At 39.1% G+C, this 15,587-nt stretch overlaps 1 protein-coding gene across 1 annotated transcript in view; it reads right to left on the bottom strand.

The window, feature by feature from the left end:
• Positions 1 to 15,587, bottom strand: part of POLD1 (DNA polymerase delta 1, catalytic subunit) — a gene marked incomplete in the record, with an annotated part of 1,583,142 nt that overhangs the window by 290,169 nt on the left and 1,277,386 nt on the right.

Raw genomic sequence — 15,587 nt, 5'->3', positions numbered from 1 at the left:
ACCTTGAAGGGTGGATTTGGGTTTCTGCATTTCCTGACAGCCTGTCACTCCAAGTGGAGGTCAGCGGCAAGTAGTGGGAAGAAGTGTGAAAGGGTATGCACGTGGAAGCAAGCACATGTTTTTCACTAATCACCACCAACACCCTTTTTTCCATTTTCTACATGGAATTGGGGTATTGTGTCAACTGTCGACATCTCTCTCGCTTCACTGCCACTCTCCTATCTCCTTATACAGTCATGCCTGACTGTTGCAGATCTATCACAAAATCCATGCACCACTTTGCTGGACACCCTTATTTCCTTTTGCTTTCTTCCTGTCTGATCGAAATTTTCACCACATTGTTATTCTGCAAATGTGCCTGGACCACCTTAATCTGTTCTCTAACTTTGTCCGCAACTGGAGCTATTTCAGCTTTCTGCTACAATGTCCTCATTTCTTCTTATATCCCACAATGTGCATCCTAACACCTGTCTCAGGCACTTCATTTCCATCATCTCAGGCTTTCGCAACTACCCTATCCTACTGCCCAGGTTTCTGTACCATACAGTAGCATTCTTATCACCACAAATTTTGTACACCTTAATTCTCATCTTCATTGGCATTCTTCTATCATACACTATTCCCTGACATTCTGTGCCAGTTGACTGCAGCCACTCTGACTTCAGCATTAACTTAATCATTCAGACCTCCCTTCTCTTCAACCACCCCTCCCAGATACTTGAAGCAGTTAACCAGTTCCACTATTTTCCCTTGTAATTGATTCTCATCATCTTCCTCAGATTTCCTCCATTCACTGCCATTACAACAGTCTTATCTGTACTCAGTTTCATCACATGTGCCTTCAGTTTTGTATTCCATTCTCCTATCCTTTGCTGAAGTTCTTGCTCAGAGTCTACCTGTAATGACAAATCATCTGCATACAGCAACTTGACTGATTTGTCCTCTCCAACCTGTTTGATAATGAAGTCCATCAGCAGTATGAACAGCAGTAGACTCAGAGCAGAACCCTGATACAAACCCTCTCTCAATGGGAACACCCCTCTAAGACTGAACACTGTTCATACTTGAGTCATTGGATCCTTGTACATAGCTTGCACTACATATGTAGACCCAGGTGGTCCTCATTCTGTTCTATCTGTCCATATATGTGCATTCAGGGTCACCCATTACTAACAGCAATTCAAGCTGTTCTGCTTATTCTAGTAGGTCCTGCAACTGACCTCTGAATCTGGGACTTTGAACCACTACAGGCCTACTCAAATCAGCTTTCTTTGCACCTTGTCATATGCTTTCGCCAAACCTAGGAATGCCTGGTTAGACTCTTTCCTCATCTGTAGCTTCTTCTCAACTATCTCTCTCACTGCAAACGTCACAATGGTTGTGCTGCATCCTGATGTGAATCCAAACTGCTCATCTCCCATCTTACTTTCCATCACTCTACATATTCGTTTATCAATCGCCCTCTCCAGAACATTCAAGCAGTGTGGCAGGAGTTTGAAATCTCTGCACTGCCCACAGTTGTTTATTTTATTTACTTTTTGTTTACCAGGAAAGTTTGACTGGGCAGTACACATTTTCAGCAGAGGCCTGGGGAGAAAAGCTCCATTTGTTTAAATTACATTGTACTTCATTCCAGTTACACACAGAGTAGCAAAATTTCTATTTACATTTATACACATACATTTCGTACATTTATACATTCTAAGATTTTACAGAGGAAGAAGTTACTAAAGAGAAATTCCATGTGCGGCTTAGTGGCTTGTACTGGCAGTAGTTATGTATAAAAATGTTGTCATTTCAATGAGAGGTTGAGAGTACTCTGTTTAATGAGAGTATTTGGAGGGTATAGTACAGTGCGTACAAAGTCTTAACCTGTTGATGAGCATGTACAGGATCAGGACTGCTTAAGATGTTTAAGCTGGCTTAAAACTACTGAGTTTGTTAGACAGTTTTGCTTGTGTGTGGATACTATTCCAGAGTTTAGCAACATATTGGGAGTAGAGCGAGTCTCCTGCAATATTACTTGACTTACTTGAGAGTAGTAAGAATTTGTTACTAGAACACAGGTCCCTTGCTGGACAGTAGGGCAGTAATATTTTTTTTTAGTGCAGGGCATTTTTCTGGATGATGAATGAGTTTGTGTGCTGCAGTTAGCTGTGCACTTCAAGACAGTTAATTGCTTTAAGCTGCGGCAATGGTGGGTCCTATGAAGGAGACTGGTCGTAAATTTGGTTATTTTACTGTAGCAGGAGGTGAGTTTCTTTGAGTACTGTTTAAGTTTGTTAGGATAGGAGCAGGGTATAAGACAGCTGGCAGTAAGAAGTTGGCGGCTAGAGTTTTCTTGCAGTGCCTGTAAGGATTGCACTGATCCTATAAAGGATGCCTAGTTTCTGGTGTGTAGATTTAATGGTGTGCAGTATATGCTGATCATATTTGAGATTATCATCCACTGTAATGCCTTGAGGTTTATTGTGAGTTACAGTTTTAATGACAGTAATTGCTGACTTTATGGTAAAAGATTGCTTTTGATTTTGGAAACTTTGAGGTAAAAAGCATTAACTTAGTTTTCTTGGGATTTAGTAGGAGGTTTGATTCTTTGAACCAGGTTTCTACAGAGAAAGATTTTTAGGTAATGTCTTGGAGCTTAATTCATTCTTGAGCCTGCACATATTAATGTTAATTCATTTGCGTACTAAACTAAACTAGTGTGGTGAGTGGAGGTGTGAAGGTTAATGAATAAAGATATTAAACAGGAAAGGACCCAGGATAGAGCCCTGAGGGACACCTATAGTAACTGATTGAAAGGTTGAGTAGGTTTGTTGCTATTTAATGGCTTGTTGCCTTCCAGATAGTTAACCAAGTAACCATGACAAGGAGTTTTGTGAAAGTCCTATTGAGGAGAGCTGAATGAGTAGTTGCTGGTGTGAGACAGTGTCAAATACCTTTGACAAGTCTATGAACATGGTGCACACAAGCAGACCATTGTTTCTAGGTTTGTTTATTACACTGAAAAATGTAGTAGAGCAGCAGTGGTCCTCTGCTGGGACCTAAAGTCATGCTGTGTTTCTGAGAGCAAGTTACATGAGGTTAGGTGCTGCATCAGCTGTACATGGATCCACAGTTTTGGATGTCTCCTTTGTTCTTGTACACTGGCACCAGTATGCTTATTCACCAGTCATCTGGGATACGCCTTTCTCAACATACTGCTATGAGTACCCTCAGAAGCCATTTTTCCCGTCTCACTCGACATCTTTATCATATCTGCAATGACGTCATCTGGGTCTGCTGCTTTTCCTGACTTCATTTCCCCTAGTACTGTTCTTACTACTTCCATGGTTGGCTTTTCCTCTTCTTTTATCATAAGCTGCGACTGGGGCTTCTGTGAGATTTTCTTCTTTCAGAAGTTGTTGGAAGTAATCCTTCCATCTGCCCTTGATGACATGTGAACTGGTCAGCAGATTGCTGTTGGCATCCCTTAGAAGGGTGTCTGACTATCCTCTTTATTTTTCTGTCTTTGCCTTGCAATCTGATAAGAGTTTCTTTGTGCTATCTATGGAGTCGCTTTCCAGGAGTTGTCAGTGCTTCTGATGCCGTATTCTTTGGTATTTTAATTCCTGTCAGCTTCTTTTAAGTCATTAACCCAGAGTACCTTCTCATGGCACCTGTGTGCTTAACACCGAGCACGCCATGAGAAGTTACTAATTTCAAGCCGTTACCCCCAAGTGCCTCCTGAAGTGAGAAACTGTAGTGCACATTTGTAGTTGAACCTAATGTAAAACACACTGAAATTGTAACTGAACATGTAAATTACATTATATAGTTACAATTCAGTGTGTTTTTACATTAAGTTCACATTAAAGTTTTACTTCTAAATCCATTTAAAAGGTTGTTGATAAAGCAAGTGGTGGCAGCCAATCGGATTCTTCCAATCAGAACCACCACTTTCATACCAGCTCCACCCCCAACCTAATTTTCTTTTCTTTTATCTAAATAAATAGAGGGTCCAGCTACAGGTATTTCTTTTCTTTTTTTGAGACTTTACTTGCTACTGGATCCCTCTATTGTATATGTGCACTCATGGAGATCGCCAGAGATAGCCAATGATGCTCACCAGTATTTACTGCAAGGAGTTCTTGGTGTGACTGCTCGAAAGAACTGCTTTTTTTCCCACTCAGGTAAGCTAGACAGTAAGCTCAGTAAGGATAGACAGTGTGTGGTTGTCATTATACCTTACTTCATTTCACCCCCAAATATCTAGAAATGTGTTTGCCTTATGTCTAGACAACATGTAGAAAAAAAATATATATAAAAAACGGTAACCTGATAAGGTCCCTACAACATGTAGTCCTCTGTGCTGCAAAAGAGAACAGCAAATATTTTCTTACAAGCTTAGCCCTCTCTCTGTCGTTTGTGTATGCTACCACATATGCCACTCTGAGAAATGGAATTTCAGCCGTTGTATAATTTAAAAGAAAATATACATCTTCAAGAATGCAGATTACACTCGGCAATCTCTCTCCTCCATAGAACAGTGACAACATTTGTATGAATTAGTCTGCAGTAAGCTAATGTGCTTCAGATAATTACTCTTGCAGACATTCAGACAGCCAAGGTCATGGTACAGCAGAGGCTGCGTAGATAAATGTTCAGTCATGATAATTTTTCTACTTGGTAGTGTCTGTGTCATTGCTATGCATGTTCCAAGTTGTTGTTTTTAGCATTGTTTGTTGTACTTAGAAAGGGAAGTGGAGGAGAGGGATGAATGTCAAAATATCTGTGTGGCTAACCTGTAAGGACAGTTTTGAAGCTTATGATGGTGCCTGCTTGAGAGAAGATACCTTCTCCGCTGTGTAATTAAGTAGCCAAGTGTAATCAGTAATAGGTTTTGTACAGGTTCTGTAAAACTGACTCACGGAAAGTTTGGTTTACTGTTTGTCGCTTGTCAGTTGTGCAATCGCTGGTATCTTGTCACAGCGGAGAAGAGAGAGCAGGTGAGTTATCTGTTTTTCTTCACTTTCTCTCTATTCTCTGATTTTATGCATTCTCGGTCATCGTGAAGAAAAAAGAACGAAAGAGGAAATAGTTTATGATTTCTGTCCATTTGGAGGCTATAAACTAACACAAACTAGCTTGTAAATAAGAATATTAGAAGTGGAGTACATGTGAAAATAAGAATGCGATATAATTAACAACTGCAGTGTCCGGGGTTAATATATGGGAAGAGGTACTCAATGCATTTTCGCAAGGGCATGCAAATGATTGGTTAGAAATATATGCAGGGCCATTTAAATTTAAGAGGCAATCAGTAATTAAGAAATGAACATCAAAGTTAAAATGCAAGCTGCCATGCATTAGTAAGTACAATTCCAAACTACCATATTTCTAATAACAAACTAAAGATGTCTTTGTGACTGTTTATTGAGTTTCTGAATTACTAGTTTTGTTGATTCAATTTATAACAGTTGTAATATGTTACAGTCAGCTGCCATACCTCTCAACTGTACAGATTTTCACAGAATGTCCTGATTTTTGCTTAACATTTTTGGTCTGTTTCTCATGAAATTGTGGTTTTCTAGCAAATCTATGGTAAATTACTGAGGGCTGAATTCAGAAAATAATTAAAGACATTTGAACTTCAGACTTCATATGCTTCAGAAACTTCATGCTAATGCAAAACGTATTATTCTTTCAACTTTCTAAGTTTGGAAGAGCAACATTTAAAAAGTGTCCTTATTTTGGGGTATGTGCCCCCTCATTATTAATGGCTTTGTCTAGATTTTTGCTCTATGAGATGGAGATGTATTTGAACTATGTGAAAGTTAATATATATTTACCCAAGGGATTTCCTATCATAGTAACAGATACCTGTTGAGACACCTTTCAGTTATGTTGTTAGTAATATCTTTGCCACTTTTAGTACATTTGTGTTGATACATTGTCAGTGTACTTCTGAAATGCAGCTAGCTTTTTTTATCATGGCTGGCCTCTCAGTTGCTCACTCCTTTTGTGCCAAATAGAACTTTGTCGTAGAATGTTGGAGCCCATATTATGTGCCCTGGTTCAGCATCTTATTGGCATGTTAATGTCTCAGCATTTTAGAATGGTCAGCCTCAGGAAACAGCACAAGTCTGTTTAACTGATTGGATTTGGGCTCACAGGATGCTAATTACTGAAGTTGGGTTTGTTTTTTCTCGTGCGTCTATAGAATGTTACTCTAAAAATAAACAGACCTGCTGGTCATCAGATTTGTGATATGTTTCAAATCTTCTCTTAGGTTTGACTCCATTCCAAGAAACAATTTGTTGTTACTTTAACTGCTAGGTACCCTTAACCTACTAGTTTTTTTTTTCAATGAACATGTGTGGAAACTTGTATCCCTATACTATTGCTTACGTTTGTGGAATAGCTATGTTTCATTACATACTTTTTAAAAATGCAGTTCCTTTGGATATTTCTGCCCTTTTATTACTCTCTACAGGCAAACCTGCTGATTTATATGCAGTCCTTTTCTTGCTTTCAAATTGTGCACTGCCTTGGAATCACATACCTGTTTTTTTTTTTTTTTACAACCACGAGACAGACTTGTTTAGGTGGTCCCTGCTTCATTCAGTCTTGATAGACTTGTTCGTGTGGTCCCTGCTTCATTCAGTCTTGCTATTTTCGGGTGTTTATGCATGGTTAATAGCAGCTAACACCTCTGGAGGTGTTTCATTTTGGTTCTTGTGCATACATGGACATACTACTCAAGTGGTCACATAGCAAATGTTTCGTTTTGGTGCTTGTGTATACTTGACAGGGCTAGTTTTGTAAATTCCACTCAGTTTATTAAGTTGTGATAGCAGGAAGTATTTCTTACAGAGATAATTAAGGGAAATTTGGTTTATTTATGGTAAACAGCAGCTTGGATATACTAATGAAGGGGTCCATTGGGGGGAATGTTTCATTTTGGTTCCTGTGCATACTTGGAAGGACTGCTGAAGGGGTTGTCGATGGAAATGTTGCATTCTGTTGCATGTACATAGTAGGACAGATTGCTGAAGGGGTCACCGGGGAGATGCTTCATTTTTGTGCTTGTGCATACTTAGATATCAGATGAAGTTATGTACTTACCATAATGTTCCATCTGTGCTGTCCATTTTTTTTCATTCTTCATCAACTACCTACCCTCCTGATATATATATATATATATATATATATATATATACACACACACACATGTTAAAATGCCAGGTTTTTGTGTCAGCGCGAGCCTCTGACTAGCATTCATTATCCACGCTTAACCTATATATATATATATATATATATATATATATATATATATATATATATATATATATATATATAGGTTCATACTAGGCTATCTGCCCGAGGGCATTTACAAGCCTAGCCCATAGTTTTGTGGCTTACGCCACCCCTTTAGTATGGGGAACTATACCCATTATTTTGCTGTGCCTCTGTCGAGCAGTGACACGGAGGTAATCCCTGGGGTATATCTGCGATCTCCCATATATATATATAATACACATACACACACACACACACACACACATTAAAATGCCAGGTTTTTGTGTCAGCACGAGCCTCAAACTAGCGTTCATTATCCACGCTTAACCTATATATATATATATATATATATATATATATATATATATATATATATATTGCTAAACATATAGATATGTCCTTGGATTGGACCATTAGGAGCAGAATAAAAAAGCAATGGCAATATCTGAAGGGTACAGTCATGCAAGTGGCTATAACTTGCGGGTGTGTGAGTGTATATGTAACATGCAGAGAGCAAGATTCACAACTGTTCATGGCTTTTTCACTCAAATGTGTGTTCATTTTCTCGTACAGTTTGTGGCTTTCTTGTAAAGTGCTGTGGACTACATGTGCAGATATCAAAGTTTGTTTTGTAGATAGGTTATGGAAATTACGAGTTTTTTTCATATTTTGGTAAATAACTGACATAGTCATAGAAATGCTGTGTTGTGTGAAATAGGGAGAGAAAGACAAATACTTTTCTTATATATTGAACCTGCTCTTCTGTTAGCGTTTATTCTGAGAGTGGTTATTTGCTAATTTTGAAAATTCAACCTTTGCCCCACCAGGTGTGCCCTAAGTAGGTCACATATTCATATGGAGCTTGTATCATGTTTCAGTTCTGCATGGTTTACTTTTTATAAAGGGAAAACATTAGGTTGGATGAGGCTACAGTTATGTAGTATTTATCAAGCTGATGATGAGTCTGTTACATAACAGCTGCACAAGTTAATTTAATTAATGCCTATTCAACAGGTTATGTGCAGCAATTATCGCCTGTGTCTGAGCATGCATAACTTTGCAGGAATGAAAGGCAAGTCATTACCACATTAGCAATAAGTCAGTTACAATATAGCACTGACTCATTATCACTTCTCAGGTATCTCTCAGCAGCTGTCGCCTGTGCATTCAGAGTATGATGCAGACTATGACTTGCCTTTATCTGTGTTCAAGAATATATATGTAGTCTTCCAATACATCTGTCAAATATCAGTAGTAATCTATTTGCATTTTCTTTCCTCTGCAGGTTTGTCCACCTTCTGACACTGACATGGCTTCACGACCAGGAGAACGACAAGTGAATGTGTGGGTATGTGGCCATTCAATGGGCTGCCAGCCATGCATCCGAAACTGAACACCGGTACAACTTGAGCTTCCCCACATCCAGTGTGAAGGTATACTAGATTGCAAGAAGAGGTATGCATTGGAGCGGACTACTGCAGTTGTTGGAAGAGAAGTGTTCCATCTACCATGAGCGTGACATTCTTGTGCTGCACATTGGAGGGAATGATGTCATCAGTCAACTACTCAGAAGGCTACGGTTTCAAATCACAGAAATTTTTGAAGACCTGAAGTCTTGGTGGCCATGTTATCATTTTGTGTGGTCTGATATAATTCCTCGACAGATATGGAAAACAGCAAACAGTCAACGGGCAGCTCACAAGGCCAGACGTTTACAGAATGGGTTCATGCATGGCTTGATGCACAAGACTGGTGGATCTACAATCTGCCATGACAGAATCACCATGGAAGATGTTCATCTGTTCAGAAGGGATGGCGTTCACCTAACTGAGGAGGGCATTGCGTTGTTCTTGACTGACCTCCACAATGGCATGAGGGGAGTTATGCAGGATTGCTAACATGCAGCTTGTGAAAAGAATGCAAAACACCCATGACCAAGTAGGACCAGTACAGTAAGTAAAACACTATTATGAAATGTGTTGTGTAAAATATATTTCTCTGAGTTTGGCAAATAACTGTGGTAAAGAGCTGGTGAGGATGCTGAGAAAGAACAACTGTTTCAGGAGAGTGCTACTACGTACAATCTAATATGTCGGTAACCATCCTGCAATACTTTTTTTAGTCTGCTTTTATCAGGCATGTGTAGAGTTTAGATGACAGGAAGGGCTTACTAATACAGACATTGATCCCTTAGGTCCATTGCTGAATGGACACATGTAAAGAGAAAAGGCACAGGTAAGGCAGACTGCTGACACTGAAGGAGGTCGTGAGACTGCAGTGTTATCGGCTGTCTGAGTGGGTATCCAGCACAGCTATCGGACAGATTATATGGCCTTGCCTGCCACTATCCCATGCCTGTCCTGGGTTCATTAGTGGAGTGACGGACCTTACCTTGCTTTTTCTCTTTACATGTACCCATTCAGCCGTATGTTGGCTACACCAGGAATGTGCATATTTACAATCATATGTGTCTACATGGTAAAACTGTTTCTGAATGCTGTACACATGTACATGTATCAGTTTTGTTAGGACTTAGGTTAAGGAAATTATGATTTTTTCATAGTTTGGCAAATAAATTTGCAAGGGAGCATGTCAGTGTGCCAAATAATACCTAATTTTGAAGACAGTACTGACAGCTCCAACATGGTAAAAGAACTGTCTGTATGTTGCACACATGTGTAGATATCAAAGTTTGTTTCGGACTTGGGTTATGGAAATTATGATTTTTTTTTTCATATTTTGGTAAATAACTTTGCATGAAAGCATCTGAATGTGCTAAGTAATATCTTATCTTGAAAACAGTATTGATAGTTCCAACGTGGGAAAAGAATGGTGCCTGCATGTTGTACTCGTGTGCAGCTATCAGTTTGTTTCGGACTTAGGTTAGCAAAATTATTTTTTTTTCATATTTTGGTAAATAACTTTACAAGGGCATATCTGAATGTGCTAAGTAATACCTCATTTTGAAGACAGTATTGCTGGTTCCAACATGGTACAAGAATTGTGCCTGTATGTTGGACATGTGCAGATATCAAAGATTGTTTCGGACTTAGGTTATGAAAATTATTATTATTTTTCATATTTTGGTAAATAACTGCAAGGGAGCATCTGAATGTGCTAAGTAATATCTCATTTTGAAAACAGTATTTATAGTTTCAACATGGTAAAAGAATTGTGCTTGTACGTTAGACACATGTGCAGATATCAAAGTTTGTTTGGAATTAGGTTATGGAAATTATGATGTTTTTCATAATTTGGTAAATAACTTTGCAAGGGAGCATGTCAGTGTGCCAAGTAATACCTCATTTTGAAGACAGTGTTACTCCTTACAACATGGTAAAAGAACTGTGTCTGTGCACTGTACACATGTACAGATATCACAGTTTGTTTAGTCTTGTACGATTATGAAAATTATACATGTCTAATACTTCTCATTATTATGCCCATATCTTTGCAAGGGAGCATGGTGATCACACAAATGATGCATCATTTTGAAGCTGACATTCAGATGTACAACTTCTACACTAATATGTAGGCTCTGTCTGCTACATGTGATGAGATATTACTCTATCAGTTATGAGAAATATTATATTAATCATATTACTGTGAATATCTCAAGAAAGGAGCATCACACAGTAATGGTTAAGGTGATCATTTTAAAGCTGACATTCATACTAACAAATTAAATTCAAATTGTATGGGTCTGCATGGTACACTGACCAAGATATTGTGCTTTGCTTTTCTAAAAAGGTAAAAAATATGCAAAATATCAGTATTCTTTGCCAAATATGTAATAATGACTTTTATATGCACTATCAACATTTACACTGTTGGAAAGGTCAGTGTCTGCTGAACAACTTTCACGTTTACAGTTTTTGTCTAGCTCTTATAGTTAAAGAGTTATAAACATTTGTTTTCTGTATGATATTACAAATGGATTTTCTGAAAATGTGCTCAGGCTGCACTGTTGTTCCTATGGTGGAATTAAGCAGGCAGATTTTTCTGAGCTGCTCCGGAGTGAATGAGTTAAGTCTGGTCTGTCTTTTCTCTCTCACTTTTTCCTGCAGTTTCTTTTGATGACTTTCTGAACTTCTGCATTCCACTATTAGCTTTCATTATGCACCTTAGTTCCATACCTGACTCGGCTGTATAACTGTTCTGCAGTACCCAACACAGGCTGTTTTGAGAAGGTGCCATTCTTCTTCAACTCCACTTATGTCCTTTTCTTGCTGAGGTGTTACAGTCCTGAGCAATTCCTTGAAGTTAACAAATTCTCTGTCGACCTTAGAAGCCTTCTCTGACCACTGCTTACTGCTGATTGTGGTAACCAATGGTTTATGCTGTGGGCTGACTGTTTCACTGTGGATAACTTTGCAGTCATTGATTCCACCCCATACCCTTTCTTTACAGGGAGGAAGTCTACCTGAGTTGCATGTTGGCCACTCATGTATGTGATCTTGTGACTGTCTCACTTGCTGATCCATGTGCTGAGTTACCATCAAGCAATTTGCCAGAAAGAAGTCTACAAAGGTTTCTTCTTTATTCCTGCTGCCCTACACATGTGGAACCAGACAGTCCTCATACTCTGTCTGCCCCGATATGTGCATTCTGGTCACCCATTATCAGCACAGATTCGTGTTGTCCTAGTTTATCTACTAGGTCCTGCAACTGATCTCTGAATTCACTCTTCTTCACTATCACAACTTTACCGGGAGGCATAGGCTAAGATTATGAATACTGCCTCACCATTACACAGGAGTCTGATTGCCTTGAGTCTATCACTACTTCTGATGACATTCCTCATGGTCTTCTGAAGTCTCTCCATCACCACAATTCCCACACCCAAACCAAGTGGCGTTGTTGCACTGCCCTTCCATCTTGTCTCTTGGACACAGAGGATGTCCAGCTTCCTGCTTATCTTTGTGTCATCCACTTCCATGCTGCATTTTATCATAGAACCTACAAGTGTAACAATTCTTAGCACATGTTTGGCAGGTTGATTGGTTTCACATTCAGCTTTCATTCAACACAGCTATCCCAAGAAACCCAAGTTGGGGACCTAGACAATGTCCGACCTGTAGTTTATTAGTCCAGGGCTGCTGGACTTTATGGCGAGCACACACTGGTCAACAGGGGCACATATACACTTCTCACTGTTAGCACGAGTACCTGGCGTAGGTTGGGGTAGGTTCATCTTCAACCGAGTTATCAACTGGTGACATTAGTCTACATGACCAAATTTCTACCAAGTCCAGTGACTAGCCCTGACATGGCATGCAGTCTGTGATCCATGTTCGCCTATCCTACGGATACTGTACACCTGAGTTAATGCCCAGTGCAGTTGGTCTGTACAACTCTTCCCCCACAGACATCATGTAGACTCTGTGTTGCTGCCCACAACTTCATTCTTCAGTGAGTTTGAGGTGGAAACACTCAATGTTTTTGGAGATGGGAGAAACCCCACAGAGAGAGAGAGAATATGGAACATACAAGCTCCATATAGGTAATGGCCAGAGGTCAAGCTCGAACCTTTTACCTCATGCATGGAAGGCAAAGAACTTATCCATTATGCCAACTAGTCTTCACTTATGTCATTAAATATATGATGCTAAGCAAAGGTGGGGCATCTAAAAAGTCCAAAACGTGCAGTGTGATGGTCTCAAGGGACTGTTGCCCACACATTAACCCTACAAGGAATGATTAGGGCTGTGGACAATATACAAGTACCTGATGGGGCATGGGTGTGTGTGAAATGATAAAAAATTAAAGGTATCATTGCAAAGATCAGATCACTTCCATTGACATATAATAATTCTTCCAACTGAAAGTTGAAATAAGACTGTGTGTGATGGGAGTTGGATGAATGGGCTAGGGAAATACCACAATGAAACAAAAAACTTAATGCTTTGCCACACTGGTTACAGATGTATGTTTTACAGTAATCAGTTTTTCAGATACAGACTTTTTCTTTCCCAAAAACACTTTTTTCAGAAATCTGTTGTTGTTTTGGGGGAGAACAAAATGCAGCTTAATTTACTTCAGATGCATACTTCAGCCATTCTGAGAAATGCATATTATTGTTAAACACAATGATTACTCTTTCCTAGTTATCCTGGAAGACAGAATCATAAAATCAAGTAACAAGCTACAAAAAGAAGATAACTTGCATGGAAGGTGGTATTATTAAATCTGCATTGGCTGGAAATCAAATGTCTGAGGCCGTCAGAAAAACTGTTTTACCTCAGTTTCATATACTCAATATGAGATCAAGATGTGGTATAATTAACATGACTATGGAGTTATATATTGAGGGCCAAAGACGCCATACTTGTAGTAGCGGTGGAATGGAGCATAGTCCCTTCCAATAATTATTTACAAATTTTGCTGTGCTGCATGATTAAAAACAGAACACAGAGTGTGACTGTAACTGTCACTGTAATGAATTTACTGCAGATTTTTATTACTGTGCATCTTTAATGTTTTGTAGAACTTCAGTGTGAAAATGTATGGCGTGGATTAACAATATGGCAAACTTTCATTAATGTTCAGCTAAATGAGTTCTGACTGCCTGGTGCTTCATTTGTGTTACTGTACTGTTCGCTGTGCTGTACTGAGATGGGATCATTTCAACTGCCTGCTATGGCTCACGTATAACAACTAATGCAGGCAGTGAAGTACCTGTTAAAGCAGCTTAAGAAAAGTTCTGTTATTTTTCCCCAACATGATGGCAGAATCAAAAGGCATACAAAAACTGTTTTATCAACTTAGTTTTATCAACTTAGTATACCGTTTTATTCAGAATAGAGTCCCAGAAATAACGACAGTGAAGAAAAATGCCAAATTATGCTGGGCAGTGGACCTTAGTTTTGGTTTCTCTCATCACAGCAACAGAATATTCCACTGACACTTAAGAAATGTGACTTTTGGTAATCTGAATATCACAGCTTAGCCTACAGAAACCCACTGATGCTGGAGGCTGACCACTTGCTAAATATTTATGTTTTTCCCACTTTGATCTAGCATTCATAGTATACCAATTTTATACATGAAAGTCAGTATCCTTATGACAATTGCATCATTGTAATTCTCTCGCATACTATAGGTGCATCCATGTACACTGTATCCACTCCACATCCGTTTACATTTGTTTGAGACTAGAGGTTACAACAGCCAGGGAAGCACTGCAGTAGCTGCTCTGTTACACTTGTACTTATCGTTTTATTGCTCCTATTATTACACATGCCACAGGGGATTATATTGTCCGCTCATGATTGGCAGTGGAGTTTTACGGTGTCGAGTTGTCAGCCCGGCGCCCAACCTTCCACAGAAAGCACACACACACACACACACACACACACACACACACACACACACACACACACACACACCTAGGGCCAATTTAGAGTGTCCAATCCACCTACAACATGTCTTTGGGATGTGGAAGGAAACTGGAGCACCCGGAGGAAACCCACGCGACCACAGGGAGGACATGCAGACTCCGCACAGAAGGCACCCCAGCTGAGGATCGAATCGGGGAACCTCTTGCTGTGAGGCAACAACGCTAACCCCTGAACACATACCTAATCATATTTTTATTGCTCCTATTATTACACAATCTAGACATTATATATGTAAAATGTGCCTGTTATTACTTTCACTGTACTAGCTTACTTATGTAGGATGTTTCAATTTTGGTTTAAACTCCACAGTTTGTGTCTTATGGACTACATGACTGATGTGAACCCAGTCGAAACATTAACAGATTTCCATCGTATGCTTAAAAGTAGGTTAGAACATGCAAACAAATGTGAAAACCTGCACAGGTGTTACAAAACATAAGGGTTATATGATTGTTCATGTGATCTCATTCACCATATTGTTTCATTCTGCAGTTTACCAGCCTAACCAATACACACAAAATGTGTTTATTATATAACTTATTTGTGTTCTGACCTGTTTGTTACCTGTTATTTAATCCTTGTCCTGTTCTTGATATTACTTGATACTACAGTATATAGTTTCAACCTTTATCCCCTCCAAACCCTCTGCCATGTTTTCTTTTACTTATGTTTTCACTTTTTAATTTCTTGTAGTTAAAGCAAACCATTAAATTAAAAATCACTCTTGGACTGCATTACCTTTGCTGTTGTGTGTTTTTCCTGCCTTGCCTACATGTGCAATGGCATCTTCCATTTTGTGGTTTTCTACTTTTCACAGTCTTTTGTGACCATTACTGAAAGTGAAACCACTTGTATGGTTTATCAGTGGTTTCTAGTGCAGGTGATGGTACTCTTGGCATCATC

Source organism: Protopterus annectens, chromosome 17.part0 (genome assembly GCF_019279795.1).
Source record: "Protopterus annectens isolate FY-2018-M chromosome 17.part0, PAN1.0, whole genome shotgun sequence".
NCBI lineage: Eukaryota > Metazoa > Chordata > Ceratodontiformes > Protopteridae > Protopterus > Protopterus annectens.
Note: the sequence above shows the minus strand (reverse complement) of the source record. Positions and strands in the feature narration are given on the sequence as shown.